This window comes from Thalassophryne amazonica, chromosome 20 (assembly GCF_902500255.1).
Source record: "Thalassophryne amazonica chromosome 20, fThaAma1.1, whole genome shotgun sequence".
Classification (NCBI taxonomy): domain Eukaryota; kingdom Metazoa; phylum Chordata; class Actinopteri; order Batrachoidiformes; family Batrachoididae; genus Thalassophryne; species Thalassophryne amazonica.
In genome coordinates this window covers 56,515,227-56,531,436 of record NC_047122.1, presented here as the reverse complement: position 1 = coordinate 56,531,436, position 16,210 = coordinate 56,515,227, and the positions used below count along the sequence as shown (strand labels likewise).

Genomic DNA, 16,210 nt, shown 5'->3' with positions numbered 1-16,210 from the left:
AGCCACAAAGACAACACTGGAGCAGTTGTAGGCTTCTGTGTTTGTGGCAATAAAGGATTGCAACAACTAACGTTTGTCTGTTGTATCATCTATTATACAGTTCTATAATAGAGTGGCACAGAGGTTTTTTTTTTAATATATAAAAATCCAGCTAGTTTTCCAGAAGACACATAGGAGAGACAAGCCTACATTTGATTTGTTTTCTTGGATGACAATCCTTCTGTGTTTCACGCCACCAATGCAACAGTCAAAAGTTGCACTCTGCACAGTTTCCCCAATAATGGCCACAAAAGTCAACAAGTCTTTCACAGTCTTGGTGGCTTCCTTCATTAGTCTCCATCTCAGATATTCCCTCAGGGATTCAGAAATGCCAACTCCAAACAGATTATCCACACAACACTATTGATGTAAATGAAGTCCAAGAAATATTCAGTGACTTGGAAATGTGTACGTATCCATCCCCTGGCATGTTCAAACAAAACTGACTGTAAAAGTGAAGATTTGTATAAAAAAAAAATATTGATATTCAGTTTGTCCAAGTAGCTATGGTTTATAGGTTTACAAATATTCAAAGTTCCAAACTAGTTAATGCAGTATTATTTTTCATAAAACATCTTAAATTAAAGCTAAGAAGCTGCACTACAAGCACATCTCAATAGTTTAATTTCAACTCTATTGTGTTTGTTCAACCTGGCTAAACTTCAAAAATTGTCACTGTCCATATACTTATGGACCTGACTGTATGTGAAGAACTTGGCTTGAGATTGACCCTTTTCAGACATGGAAACTGTGGCACTTCAAGAGTAGCAGTTCAACTGTATTTAGCAGAATATCTTGCTTTTAAGGAATATACGCGTATGGTTTTCCTTCACAGCACATTTCCTATGTGGGTCTGTTCAAACAGTCACACATTTCATATACCAGAAAAAAAAAGATTTTTTTTTTTCTGGTATATGAAATGTGTGACTGTTATAGTAACACATGGTGTACGGTATATACCTTCAGTTTCCAATTAGTTCTCACATTATCTCAACCTTAACACAGATGGAGAGCAATTCTCTCATTTCAGTATAAGATAAAATCCCGGTCATGTTAAAAATATAATATATATATAATACTATCCGCAATCTTATCTTTAAGTAAAGCTCTGTGATCAAACAGTAGACCATTGAAGTGATGCAACATTTCTGGAGGAGTTACTTGCATATATATATATTTTTTTCAAACATGACACACTGGAGAGAAATTGGGATAAATTATTGCCATAATAAGCCTCTGTACTGCAACGTTTAATTTATCCTGACTTTACTCAGGATAAATGCGAGATCACTATGCCCCCATCAGTCGGACCACACTTTAAATGCACGTGACCCTGCCATCTCCTTTGTGCAAAGTCTATGATTGAACCCATGTGTGCATCGCTCAGGTCATGGTCCACAGGATTCACAGGGAGTGAGTGAGTGGGCGTGTGAATGACAATTTTATTATACACTACAAATGTCCGAGCGTAAAGAAGAAAGGCCATTTACATGAAGACACCGATGAAAATGTCTTAACCTGAGGAGATTAGATTCTGCAAGTTCTATCTGTAAGGACCAATATCATCACTTGCAATGATTATCAACAGCGATTTTTGCAGTGGAATTTTTTTACACACACAGGGGTCACCATTTGTGTAACCCAAACACATTATTTCCAGTTGGTGAGAACGTGTCTGATGGGGACAATCTGTTGTGTGCTATGTGTGCGAACGGGCAACTCTGGACTTGATTCTCTGATTATTTTCTGGATTGTTTGTATCATAAAACAGCTATAAAATGCAGAGGGACACTAGGGAAGGATGGCACATGTTTTCATTTTTCCACAAGATGCAACATGAGTTTTATGAAGAAGAAGAATAAATAAGTACAATACAAACCCTAGCAACCATTGGGCCAGTGCTGAGCCCCAGATGCTCAGGGTGTAATGGTACATTGCTCTCACAGTTTGGCATGGATCATTAGAACAGTTCAAATCATGGTACATTTGTCACATTGTCCTCATCCAAATGTGGCTTAGTGGTTAGCAAGACAGTCCTGGAATCACTTCCTGCCTGGTTCTTTCTATGAGGAGTTTGCATGTTCTCCCTGTGTTTGTCTTGGTTCACTCTGGGTGCAATGGATTCCTCCTACTTCCAAAGAATTGCAGGAATTGTAAACTTTAAACTGTCCATCAGTGAGCATGTGAATGTGTTTGTCTGTGTATGTGTGACCCTGCATGGCCTGGCAGCCCATCTAGGTTATACCCCACCAAATGTGCACTGGGATAGAGACCAACCACCCCCCAATCATTTCCATGGCCCTTACCTGGAAAAACTGGGTCAAGAAAATGAATAAATTTTGGCCTACAACTAAGGGCCCTGTCCCACTGGGGAGAGGATTAATTGCACATGAATTAAGTATACAAATTACGGGTGTTCGTTGTCGTCCGCAACAAAAATGGCCAAAAATGACAAATGTCCCAGTATGAATTACGGATATACTAATAATATATAGCGAATATATGATGAACAATCACGGTTATCTAACGCATGTAGTGAGGAAACTAATCCGAAACATTGAGATTATCACGGCAGTATGACGGGTGTATTATGAATGCATCGTGCACGTGTTGTGCGTGGACGGCATCTGCATTGCGGTCATAAAAGAAGCGCACTCGCTCCTTTCAGCATCACTATTCACACCAACACCACAGCCTCTGGAGCATTTGCTGGACTTGGACAAGTTGATCACAGAGTCAATGTTCATTTTGTCATGCGAGGGTTAACTGTTCATGAGTTTGGGAGGGGGGAAGCCACTTGGGGTGTGAGATGGTGTTTTTTATTTTTTTTTGAGAGTGTCACAGAAAACAGACTTCAGCGTGAGTTGTGGCTAAATAGCAACTCTTCCTTTTGTTGGTGTTAAATAAAAGTCCTGGATTGCAGCAGCTACGTCTTTGTGGATTTACACAGCCAGACCGGCACTGACTGACAGGTATGTTGCTTTCTGCCACATATAATACTTTGGGTCTATGTGACATGTTTGTTATGCATTCACAGATTGTCCGCAAATCAGCTGCAAAGCAGATGTAATAAAAACACTTTATTTGTGGCCAATCTATATGCATTCACTACAACATATTTTAGTTTGTGATGTGGACATGATGGGCACATAATATATCTGTTTTACACACTGTCCCAGTCCGCTGTCAAGCCGCAAATCCCCGTCAGTTGCGGATATCAGCAGTTAACGGCAGATATACAGTGCATATAGTGAGTATGTATTGTGTATGAATTGAGTATGTGTGGAGTATGTAAGGTGGATGTCATCCGTATCCAGATTTTTGAGCTACTCAAAAATCCTGGCTGCGGACATGTGGCCGACTCATACAGGCATGTTACAGGGATATTGCGGATGTTTGGTGAATATGGGCAAATTTTGTGCGCAATCCATATGCAAATCCTCCTAAACGCCAGTGGGACAGGGCCCTAAGACATCTATTCTAGGGAAAGGCTGGATTGTGTCATGAATTGACTTGTGGGGTTTTGTTCGGGGTTTGAGCTGTGGGACCTTTTGCTGTTGTTTATGGTCATGATTGGGTTTAGTATGAGGGATTTCTCTTGTCTTGTGTCTTGGTGTTTGGTGTTGGATGTTTCACTCCAGTCCTCCCTCCTGTTTGCCACACCCCAGATCCTTCCACAACACCTGTCCTGCATTTCCTGCTAGTCACTTCCTCTTGATAACTGGCATTTCTTCCCTCACTTCCTTGCGAGATCGTCATGCCTTGTGCTGCCAGCACGTTAGATTAGCGGTTAGGATTGTTGCCTCACAGCAAGAAGGTCACGTGTTCAATTCCCACCTGTGACCTTTCTGTGTGGAGTTTGCATGTTCTCCCCATGTTTGCGTGGGGAGAAAATGCGGGAAACTTTATAATTGTCCAGGTCTCCCTTGCAAAAGAGGTCTTGATCTCAATGGGACTATAAAGGTTAGTATGCCTTTGTCTGAACGTTTCTTCTGTGAGTTTTGTCCTGTACCTGCCTTGCTGCGTTTTTGACCCTCTAGCCTGTGTTTTGGACCCTGTTTTTGCCTCATGCTTTGGATACTTTACCGCCAGTCTTGTTGTGTACCGAACCCTGCCTGAACATCTACTAAATCCTGTCAAACTCACAGCTCTAATGTTTGAGTCCTTCAGATGTGTCCAACCACTTCACACCACAGAGCCTGACAGTGTGACTGATTGACTTTGTCTGAGTAAACAAAATTTATTCAGTGGTCAATAAACATATCCACATTAACAAACAATAATAGTGTCTGCCACTCAGTATTTGTTCTTTGAATATGCACACTCACTCTTTTGTAAACATATCAGTATCAGCATTATCTTGAGTAGATTTGAAAACTTTAGCTGAAACACAGCCCTGAAAAACACTTTGGCTGTTGGAATGGTGTCATAATGCCGTTTGTCCAGCAGAAATCATTCCGAAAGCATTGTTTACAATATTGTCAACCTTGGCTGGGACCCCCATCACCCCTAAGCCACATTAACTACAAGAGACAGAGGCAAAGCAACCAGCTGCCATTTATCTTCAATCAAAATGGGCATCCTCAATTCGAACTATAAGAAAATTAGGTTATTTGAACACCTTCTGATCATGCGCCATCAATATAAATCGCATACATCCAACATATTTTTCTTTTCAGTGTATGTCACCAGCTAGGTGGGGCCAAAATACAAAATAATTATATTTTATGCAAATGCTGCAACATGGCAGCTGCCAATCCATCTGAAGGTTGGCTGTTCGTTATGTTATAAAAAAAAAGTTCATATTTAAACTGTAAAAATATCAAGCCTCCATTATGCTTCGTTGTCATAAGGGTTGGATAACAATATGCTGGGACTCACTGCCATTTTTTATGTGTACATCCACAGATTTTATTATTTAATCAGGTTAGTCCCATTGAGATTGAGATCTCTTTTGCAAGGGAGGCCTGGACGATTATAAAGTTTCCAATTTACCTAATGTGCACCCGGCGGAAACCCACACAAACATAGGGAGAACATGCAAATTCCACACAGAAAGGTCACAGGTGGGAATCAATCCCATGACCTTCTTGCTGTGAGGCAACCATGCTAACCACTAAGCCATCATGCTGCCCATTCATACCGGTATACCAGTATTGTGAATTTTTTTGCCACCTAATATTTGTATCAGTATCAGCCCCCCCCCCGCCCCCCACCCAAAAAAAAAAAAAAAAATCCATATTGTTCTGATTCTAATTTCAAATGCTCAAAATGTGGCTGAATTATTATCATTATTATTATTTTCCCTGTCACTCTAAAGTGCTGTATGATCCACAGATGGGACCAATGTGCTGCATAGCTTCCGCCCCAACTTTCACTGTACACAGTGGGCTATTGGAGCAACACCCACTGGAATATGTACTCTGATAATCTGTGTTTTTTCTGCAATATGCTTATACATAACATTAGTATGTTTGAGATATGGCATCATGTCATGTTCTACAGTAGTGTATGCCTGGATTCAAGGTTGTGGGTTCACTGAAGACTATCCCAGCTTACACTGAGCATGTGGCAAGCCATCAATCCATTACAAGGTTACCACTTGCAGAATTAATTTAGAATGACCAATTAGCCAAACACAGATGTCTTTGGAGGAACCACAAGCATCCAGAGAAATCCCCCACAAACAAGCCGTACCTTGAGTAGAACCCAGGAGGCAGCAGCAGTAACTGCTCATTTATCAAGAAGAACATTTAAATTTTTATGGTTTTGGACTGCTGACAGCACCATGACTCTGAGCAGAATAAGTGCTACAGAAAATGGATAGAATGTTGCTGACATACCAAGTGTTCAATTGGTTCAGGTAGCCAAGATTATCATGTGATTGTTTCAATGGATGCAGTTTTTTTTTTTTTTTTTTAACAGATTGAAACTTATATTTACAGTAACTCTGATAGATCATGAATGCAGCAACATGCACACACAGCAGTGGCTCTGGCAACTTCACACATGCTTCAAGTCAAATGTGGAAAAAGTATTGCAGACTTGCTGCAACATGGTACCTGGAGTGAATCAAAGTGTTTAAAGATGCCCGAAGGCTGTGATACTCTCTCCAGATATCCACTGACCTGAAGCTGTGGAAACTTGAAAACTGGAAAAGGTAATACTACAACTGTATGTCGGGCTTTTTTTTGCTGGCCTTACGGGGTGAAAAAGAGACTGGACTCTGTGCAAAAGAAATGTAAAGCAAGCTCACTTTGCTTTAAGGTTACTTACAATCCAATGCGGGGAAAAAAAAAAAATCTGATGAATCACAGACATCTGCTGAGGAATCAACAATCGCTTGTTAAAATTCAACAATAGATCTTTTCATCTGTGCCTGATCTCTACACAAGCACAAAAAAGAATCACAGAGGAAACCAAGTAAGACCATAAATAAACATCTGCTGCACCCTCTTCAAAGTTATAAAATCTTTGAGTCTGGATGGGTTTAAAAACCAAAAGCAAAATGGGTAACTGTGAGATTGTGTGTTAGGGGAGGTGATGGGTTAAGCAGTGGGCTTCAGACCAGAGGATCCTCAATTCAAACCCGTCTGGCCAGACAATTACTATGCACCCTTGGGCAAGGTTCTCAATCTCCAAGTTGCTCTCAGTGTGTAGTGAGCATCTTGCATGGCAGCACCCTGACATCTGTGTGTGAGTGTGTCTGTGTGACTGGGTGAATGTGAGGCATAAATGGCACAAGCTAAAATATAATACATACTGTAATATAGATCAAAATAGTGGAGCAGATAACTGTAACAATTGTTCATTTCTGGAAAAAATAACACCAAAATTGCCAAACACACTTCGTTGACATTACTGTTTGGAAAAAAATAAAAAAAAAAATAATAATTTGCCTCTTGAAATTTCAATAGTCAGCCAAGAAGATTAGATTATGTTGTTGTTGTCCATTCGGCTGCTCCCGCTTTCGGGGTCACCACAGTGGATACAACCAGATCCGCATTGATATTTGGCACAGGTTTTACGCCGGATGCCCTTCCTGATGCAACTCCAGTGTTACCTGGAGACACACACACAGCCGCTGGTAGATTATATTACACTCAACAAAAATATAAACGCAACACTTTTGGTTTTGCTCCCATTTTGTATGAGATGAACTCAAAGATCTAAAACTTTCTCCACATATACAATATCACCATTTCTCTCAAATATTGTTCACAAACCAGTCTGAATCTGTGATAGTGAGCACTTCTCCTTTGTTGAGATAATCCATCCCACCTCACAGGTGTGCCATACCAAGATGCTGATTAGACACCATGATTAGTGCACAGGTGTGCCTTAGACTGCCCACAATAAAAGGCCACTCTGAAAGGTGCAGTTTTATCACACAGCACAATGCCACAGATGTCGCAAGATTTGAGGGAGCGTGCAATTGGCATGCTGACAGCAGGAATGTCAACCAGAACTGTTGCTCGTGTATTGAATGTTCATTTCTCTACCATAAGCCGTCTCCAAAGGCGTTTCAGAGAATTTGGCAGTACATCCAACCAGCCTCACAACCGCAGACCACGTGTAACCACACCAGCCCAGGACCTCCACATCCAGCATGTTCACCTCCAAGATCGTCTGAGACCAGCCACTCGGACAGCTGCTGGAACAATCGGTTTGCATAACCAAAGAATTTCTGCACAAACTGTCAGAAACTGTCTCAGGGAAGCTCATCTGCATGCTCGTCGTCCTCATCGGGGTCTTGACCTGACTCCAGTTCGTCGTTGTAACCGATTTGAATGGGCAAATGCTCACATTTGCTGCCGTTTGGCACGTTGGAGAGGTGTTCTCTTCACGGATGATGCGAAGGAGATGTGTTGCACTGCATGAGGCAAATGGTGGTCACACCAGATACTGACTGGTATCCCCCCCCCCCAATAAAACAAAACTGCACCTTTCAGAGTGGCCTTTTATTGTGGGCAGTCTAAGGCACACCTGTGCACTAATCATGGTGTCTAATCAGCATCTTGGTATGGCACACCTGTGAGGTGGGATGGATTATCTCAGCAAAGGAGAAGTGCTCAATATCACAGATTTAGACTGGTTTGTGCACAGTATTTGAGGGAAATGGTGATATTGTGTATGTGGAAAAAGTTTTAGATCGTTGAGTTAATCTCATACAAAATGGGAGCAAAACCAAAAGTGTTGCGTTTATATTTTTGTTGAGTATAGATTAAATTAGAATAGAATAGATTAGATTAAATATAACTTTATTGATCCCTTGGGAAGACTCCCTCAAAGAAATTGAGGTTCAGCACACAGAGTATCAAAAGTAAATAACAGAAAAACAGTTTGCAAAACTAAATACAAATACACAATAGAAATACCAAAAATACTGAGCAGTACTGGTTTAATGGCTACTACTGTTCCTCTCATTCCTGTCCTCTGTCTTCCTGTTACTCCTCCTCCCCCTGACTAAGGAGTTGTACAGTCTGATGGCCTGAGGGACAAAGGAGTTTTTCAGTCTGTTGGTCCTGCACTTGGGAAGGAGCAGTCTGTGGCTGAAGAGACTCCTCTGGTTGCTGATGACGGTGTGCAGAGGGTGACTGACATCGTCCATAATGTCCAGCAGTTTGTCCAGTGTTCTTTTCTCTGCCACCGTCACCAGAGAGTAGGGGTCAAATGAAGTAGGGGTCAACTGAAGATTTACAGAGGGGTCAAAATTAAAAGATGCTCCAATCATATTGAAAACCATGCCACATTATTTGTCTGATCACAAAGATTTCAAAAAAGTATAGTTTGGAGTATCTGTGACTGAATGTTATGGAGTTAAAACAGCAAGAATTATGGCAAAGGTCAATTTCAGTTTGTGCACAGGCCAAAAGTTAAAGTTGCTCTAATTTTGTAATAAATAAATAAATAAATAATGGAAACTATTGGTTGAGTTAATAGAGTTTGCAAAGATGTGACACGCATAACAAATAGACAAAACTCAAAAATACACTGAACTTGGAAGGAGCACATAACAGATAAGACCTGAAAGGCACAAAAACTAATAAAAAGCCCCCCCAGATCAAACAGACCACAACAACATGTGCAAGTGTGGAGAGTCACTAGCATATATATGCACAACTTCAGTGTCTAAAGATCGCAAAACACCTATCAATTAGTGGCTTGTTGTTATCATTGTCTGGGGCTCACTTATTCCAGGTTACACCCTGGAAAGGATGCCAGTCTATCTCAAGCCCACCTGTAGACAGACATATTCACACATATAGTCCATTTAAAATTATGAGTTCACCTAATCTTCACCTTTTTGGAAGGAAACCAGAGCACCCGGAGGGAACCCACCCTAACGCCACACAAAATGGACTAGATGGGACATAATCCCAAAACCTTCTTGCTGTGAGAATCAGTAAAACAACACAAACAAGCTGTGCTACCCTTGTTAAGCAATTAGGTATTGCTTTTATTTATTTTGCGCACAATATAGACTGATTTGTAAGTAACTTAAAAGTTACAAAGTTAAAACCCACCAGGTTATGGGCATTGTAGTTCTAATTTAATTATTTATCATTTCTCCTGTTGAAATTGGTGTTGTTTCTGTGTGTCAAATCTTTGCAATCATTGCACTGCTTGATGATGGTCCAGCTCCCCAATACCAAGTGGGAATATAAGTCTAATGATGTGAGAGAACCCACTAAATTGGAAACAATTCCTAATTCATAAAATCAATATCAATAAGTGAAATACTATGTACATTTAAAAATGAATCTGGACAGTTTTGTGAGATATGAAGCACTTTGCTATATGTGCAACAATATAACAATATAAATTTCTATTTTTCCTCTGTTGACCTCCCTCCTTTTCTTCAGGATGTGTGTTGGGGCGGGAGGCGGTGTCAGAAAACCAATGGTTTTGAGCCCTATGTATTTTTATTTTTTTTATTTTTTTGCATTGGGCAATACTGATTCCCATGTGTTCGAGTGGAATGCACTCTGAGAACTGAAAAACAGGGTTAAAAATGTAATTAATACTATTTTCAATATAGTTGCAATTGCTAATTTTAATGTTTAATTTGATTTAATTAATTTAAACTACAATATTGTTTTGCACTTAATTGACAGTGTTATGTGGAAAAGGTTACCTTAACTTTATCAACTGAATTCAAGGTTTTATTTCTTAGAGTGTAGAGATATAGACATTTGGTACTTATTCGGAATGGATTATGCAATAATAATTTTAATCTCAAAGCAAAATCCCATGTTTGTTCAGCCTTTCCAAAAATATGTGCTTTCTACATACCCTTCTAGTTTAGTCATGACTTGAGACTGACCCAAATCTGTATTTCTGAAAGCACGTGACTGAATCAGCCTTTGGTAAGCAGATGACCAGCTGATATTCTCTGCCTTGACATTACATTTCTTAAACCTGACATTCATTGTCTTGCTTGGGTGAATAATCATGTAAAATGTGCAAGAGATGATGTATGTTGCCTATGACACAGACAAATGGATATTAACAAGCCCTACAGCTAAATACTACACAGAAAGCTTGTGAGTTAAGTGAGTATTTCTTAGTGTGTGTATTTACATTTACCCAGGACTCCCTTGAAAAAGAGATTAGTAATCTCAATGGGACTTTCCTGGTTAAATAAAGGTTAAATAAAAAAAAAAATACATATTAATATCCACTTTTTTCAACCACCAATTGGAATCCAAAATCCAGCCAGACCGGGAAATCACTAAGGGTCCTTGGGCAAGGTCCTTAATCCCCTAGTTGCTCCCGGTGTGTAGTGTGCACCTTGCATGGTAGCACCCTGACATCGTGTGTGAGTCTGTCTGTGTGAATGGGTAAATGTGAAGCATAATTCTAAAGCACTTTGAGCTTCTGATGCTTATGGAAAAGTGTTATATAAATGCAGTTAATTTACCATTTTCAAGGACATATTCTCTGCAACATGCACTGTAAACATGAATACAAGGGAAGAAAGATGGAGGATTTATTCAATGTGTTTTATGTTATGAAACAAGTAATTTAATGGAAATAAGTCATGAGAATTTTAAGTGAGGAAGTTTGTGTTAAATATATGTTTTAATTGTACCTAAATCAATATAATTAAATTAAACCATTTGTTTCAGTACTCAACCAAGACTTTAGGCAAAATTGCAGAATCGATACTGCATAGCACACTGTTCCTTAATTGAGTTGGAACTTGAGCACAGTGCAGTTTAACTGCTTTTTCCCAGGACAATTTGACAAAACAGGATGACTCAAGGATTGAGCCACCGACCTTCCAATGTCAGAACAACTTGCATTACCGTTAACACTAGTGCCTTTTGCTTAGTTGATGGAAAACAAACCTGACTCAATAACTGACTCTTGTCAAGTGCCACTGTGGAAAATATTATTTATTTATTTATTTATTTATTTATTTTACTTTATATGAAAGCCCCTACTTTCTGGGGCATATTGAAAATTCATGGGATCCCCAAGAAGTTACAGAACATCATAGCCAGCCTGTACACAGGTACATTGAGTGCTGTACGGAGACAGAGACTCTTTAGTTTGTCCCTGTGAAAACTGGTGTCCATCAGGGATACGTCCTGGCTCCTACACTATTCAATGCTTGTATGGACTGGGCAATGGGTAGGGTTGTCAAAAAAGCAACTGAGGTTATTTTTATAGTAAGGAAAGGATTACTGACCTTGACTTTGTGGACAATGCTGTGGTCATTGTGCAATCAATGGATAGCCTTATTGCTGCACTTGAAAAGCTGACTGAGGAATCAAAGTATCCGGGCTTGCAATTATTCTGGCTCAAGTCTAGGATCTAAGTTTTTAATGACTTCCTGGACTCGGCCATCAGATGTGAATCTGTGTTGTGAAAGTGTTGAACTTGTAGATACATTCACTCTCAGTAGTGACATTTCTGTTTCTGAATCCTCTGCCTGTGAGTTTGAGAGACTCTTAGGAAGAGGTCATGGAGCCACGAGGTTAGTGGACAGATGTGCTTGGTGACGCTAATATCTTTGTAGGAGAATGAAGGTCCAAATCTTTAGGATCCTTCTGCTACTTGTGCTTACTGTATCGTTGTGATACTTGGACGCTACCCAGAAGCAAAGACTGGATGTGCTTGGCACCAGATCTCTTTGGAGGATCCTTGGGTACTGCCAGAATGACTTTGAATGAGTGCTTACTTAAGTAGATGAAGATCAGGAGTATCAGTTGCATTGTGAGGGACCGTCAGCTTTGACATTTAGGCCATGTGGTGTGTTCCTCTATGCATGATCCAGCATTTATATTCCTAGGTGTTGAGGACTTCAGTGGATGAACAAGGCCAAGGAGACACCCACCCTTCAGCTAGCTACAGCAGACAGATGGTTACTTTAGACATGTGGCAATGAACCAGTTGTCTGCTTGGGTGGTTGCCATGCAGGACCCACAGCAATTCTGTGGTGTCGTGAATGTGGTGAACAATGGCACCAGTGCCAGTTTCACACTTTCAACACCAGAGGTGTCAAGTAACAAAGTACAAATACTTCGTTACTGTACTTAAGTACACTTTTTATGTATCTATACTTTACTCCATTACTTATTTTTCTGCCTACTTCTGACTTCTACTCATTACATTTTCACACAAGTATCTGTACTTTCTATTCCTTACATTTTTAAAACAAACAGCCTCGTTACTCTTGGCTTCAGTTTAATGTTTATATATATATATATATATATATATATATATATATATATATATATATATATATATATATATATATATATATTTCACATCATGTGCGCCTGTAATCAACTTTTCTGCAGCGCGGCTTTGCTTTGAACCGTGAACCAATCGAAGCAGTGGTTCACAGATTGAAGCAATGCTTCGACCTATTGCTTCGTTTATACTTTCTTTCTTTCGCTTAATTTCCCCCCGCTAAAACCCTAAAGAGCATACTTCTGTGAGTATTATTTACCTTTTCTGTGTTAAACCGACCTGTTATGGTCTTCTGAAACAGTTGATAGATGTATTTTATAACTTAAAAACGGGAGCGATGCTAACGCGTTAGCATGTCTATGGCATTTTCAATGTTAAAAGTTAGCATTTAGCAGTTTCAGCTGTCATCACGTTCGGGTGCATTTGTTTTCAAAGTGTAATATTTCTTAAATTTATTTTTGTTTATATATTAATTACCTAATGATTATTATATACAATTTTAGAGAAAGAGGCAAAAAGAACCTGAATAGAAACACAACAGAAAATATAAAACCAACTAACAATGAACATAAATAAATAAATAAATACATAAATAAGTGCTTCCTGTGAACACCTAGTGACTCTTACACCTCCATTTCATCCCTGTTTTATTTAAGTTTAATGACAGTTTGTTTCGGTCAAACCATATTTTCAATGTGTTAATTTCTTCAGTGATTTCCTCCAGAACTATCTGACAAACTAGAAAACTGCTGCATCCTAGTAAGAGCAGAATACTACTGGAATGAATTTGAATAAGGAAAGTTGTATTTTTTTTTCCTCACTAAATGGACTCACTCCAGTTTATTGTCTGGAATAGTCCCAGATTGTATTTCAGAGCTTCTTGAAACATTTTCGTGCAGGTGGTGTTGGGGGTAATTTTGGGTTTTGGGTCTTGGGCCACATGTACGAATCAGTTTTTAAATTAAGCTTTCAATTCATATAGTGGCATCTACCTTTTTTTTTTCTTTTTTTTTTAAAGGTTACTTTATACTTTTATACTTTAAGTAGGTTTTGGAGCACATACTTTTTCACTTTTACTTGAGTAAAGAGGTCAAGTTGATACTTCAACTTTTACCAGAGTGTTTTTAAACTGCAGTATCTATACTTCTACTTAAGTAACAAATGTGTGTACTTTTGACACCACTGTTCAACACATATAGATCAACTCCTTATGTTGAGACCAGGAAGCCATTAACAGCCAGATCTAAGTCTTGACCCAAGATGTTTGCAAGCCCTGATCCCTCACTCAGCTTCTCAGTAAGGGTGGCAAACTTTCACTGCTGTCATGGTCAGAGAAACCAAACATATTTCAGAAAAAAGCTATTCAACAGATATAGAAGGACATCTACCTTCACATCTACAGTAGGAACTTACAATCCAGCAAAACATATGTAATGGTAAAACCAGATGTAACTTTGTCCTGAGTGGTTTTCTTTCCATGTACAGCTCAGTGAAGAGTTTCACTCAGACACGTAGACGTATATGCAATTAAACAGTTTTTCCATGCCACAGAAAAACCACAAAGAGCTCTGTAACTACTCAATGCATTTTCTGTTTGATGATTTGGCCTGATTTGGTTGTAGAGTGGAAAAGCATCACTTTTTACCAGCAACTCTAGTCTTATAGTACATGTTATAAAGTCTTCGAACCTGAAGCATAATGGTCTAAAAGAACAGCTGGGAAATACTCAGCTTTTTTTCATACTTTGAGGTTTTTGTCTGACTTAAATCACCACAGAATTCCTTTAGTCAAGCAGACATCACATCTACTGTTTCTCCTTCCAAGGAGATACAGAAAAAAGTTAGAAAAACTTCACAAACTTGAGTAACACAACACAATTTTACATTACCCACAAAAAGAAAGAAATAAAACATTTTCTTGAAACACCCTTGTCGTCCATGAATAAGTCAATAAAATTCATACCTTTATCGATTATTATATCCACAAAGTTATGACCACATTAATCCTTAAATGTGTGCGCGTGCATTCCCAGGCATGAGACAAGAAGTCTTTCAGTCAGGTTAAAAAGTATATAGTCCAAAGTGAGGGTTTTTTTTTTAATGTTGGACTTTTTCTTGTGGCTTCTTTCACGAGGAGAAAAGAAGAGAAAAAAGTGGCTTGAAGATTGTCCAACTTTCCCCTCCCCTACTTCCCCCCCCTCTGTCTAAATCCCACAGCTCTCTTCCTCTCTCTCTCTCTCTCTCTCTCTCTCTCTCTCTCTCTCTCTCTCTCTCTCTCTCTCTCTCTCTCTCTCTCTCTCTCTCTCTCACCCCTTCTCTCTATCTCCTCCAGTGAAACATTTTATGACGTCACCATAAAAGAGTCTGGGGCCTGGAAAACTGTGGCTGGAATCGTGTTTAAAAAGAAAAAAAGAGAACACAAAGAAGAGGAGCCAGGAATATAAATAGAACCAACATGTTGAATACAAAAAAAAGGGCTGGAGTCTCAAAAGAGACATAGATAGTCATCGCTATCCCTTAGTAGTGAGGAAGATCATCTGTCGATTGATTTCCTGATGGGATTGGTGCACTGTAGAAAATCTACATCCAGGGTCATCTAGAGATGCTTTGGCGAGGGTTTCTTTAATGTAGCAATGTCGTTGCACACTGACAAACACATGGTTCATGACAGATCTCTAGCTTGGTCTGATGGCTGTGAAATCCCTTCAGACATTGGGTAACAAGGCATTACCTCTTCCGCCTAATCTGCCATTGAGGACTTCTTGTTTCACCAGAACCTCATTAGCTGTCTCATGTTCAGGGTTCCTGTTGAGCCTTCATGGTTATGGATGAGGGGCTAGAGTTTGACATCCAGATAGATATGTAGATTACTAGAACGATAAATCTTGGACCACAGTGCAAAGTTGAATTCTGTTGATGATTGGATATTGTTTGAGATAGTGGAAATTTTGATGTTTCTGGGAAGATTCTATCATTGGAAAAATCATATTTATCTGGAAGATCACAATATGTCTCCTACTATAAAATTACAGCTTGACTTTCTGTGGTAAAATACTGCAGGGTTGTTTTCTGGGCCCACACTTATTCTCACTCTATATAGAATTTTTGGGTCAGATTATTTGCACTGTTTTGCTGATGACACCCATCTTCATATGTCTGTCATTGTGGGACAGCTCTCTCATACTGTAAACCCAGAAGCTTTATTGGCTACTAGTAGTAATGCCGACATGTCATCAAAATTGGTAACTTCTGACTCATAAGAAACAGCCAAGAATGTTGGTCACTGGATCTTCTTGTCAAGGATAACAGTTTAAAGTGGTTAGCATTATCAATGGATCCATACAACAAGCAATGTTTTTAAAAAGTGTCTTTTTTATCCTAACTTATCCTTTGACTTACATATTAGAGATGTTATAAGGAAAGCTGTTTTTCTCTTGAGGAGTATTGCAAGAATTCTGTCTTTGTTA

General features: G+C 39.3%; 1 protein-coding gene across 5 annotated transcripts in view; it reads right to left on the bottom strand.

Moving 5' to 3' along the window:
- Positions 1–14,897, bottom strand: part of col16a1 (collagen, type XVI, alpha 1) — a 177,212-nt gene extending 162,315 nt beyond the window's left edge. For 4 of the 5 annotated variants that reach the window (XM_034160345.1, XM_034160347.1, XM_034160348.1 and 1 more), the window contains exon 1: positions 14,707–14,897. The gene's annotated coding sequence lies outside the window, so the exon portion shown is untranslated. The remainder of the gene's footprint in view (positions 1–14,706) is intronic. The other variant, XM_034160349.1, reaches the window with a different exon arrangement.
- Between the last annotated feature and the right edge of the window lie 1,313 nt (positions 14,898–16,210).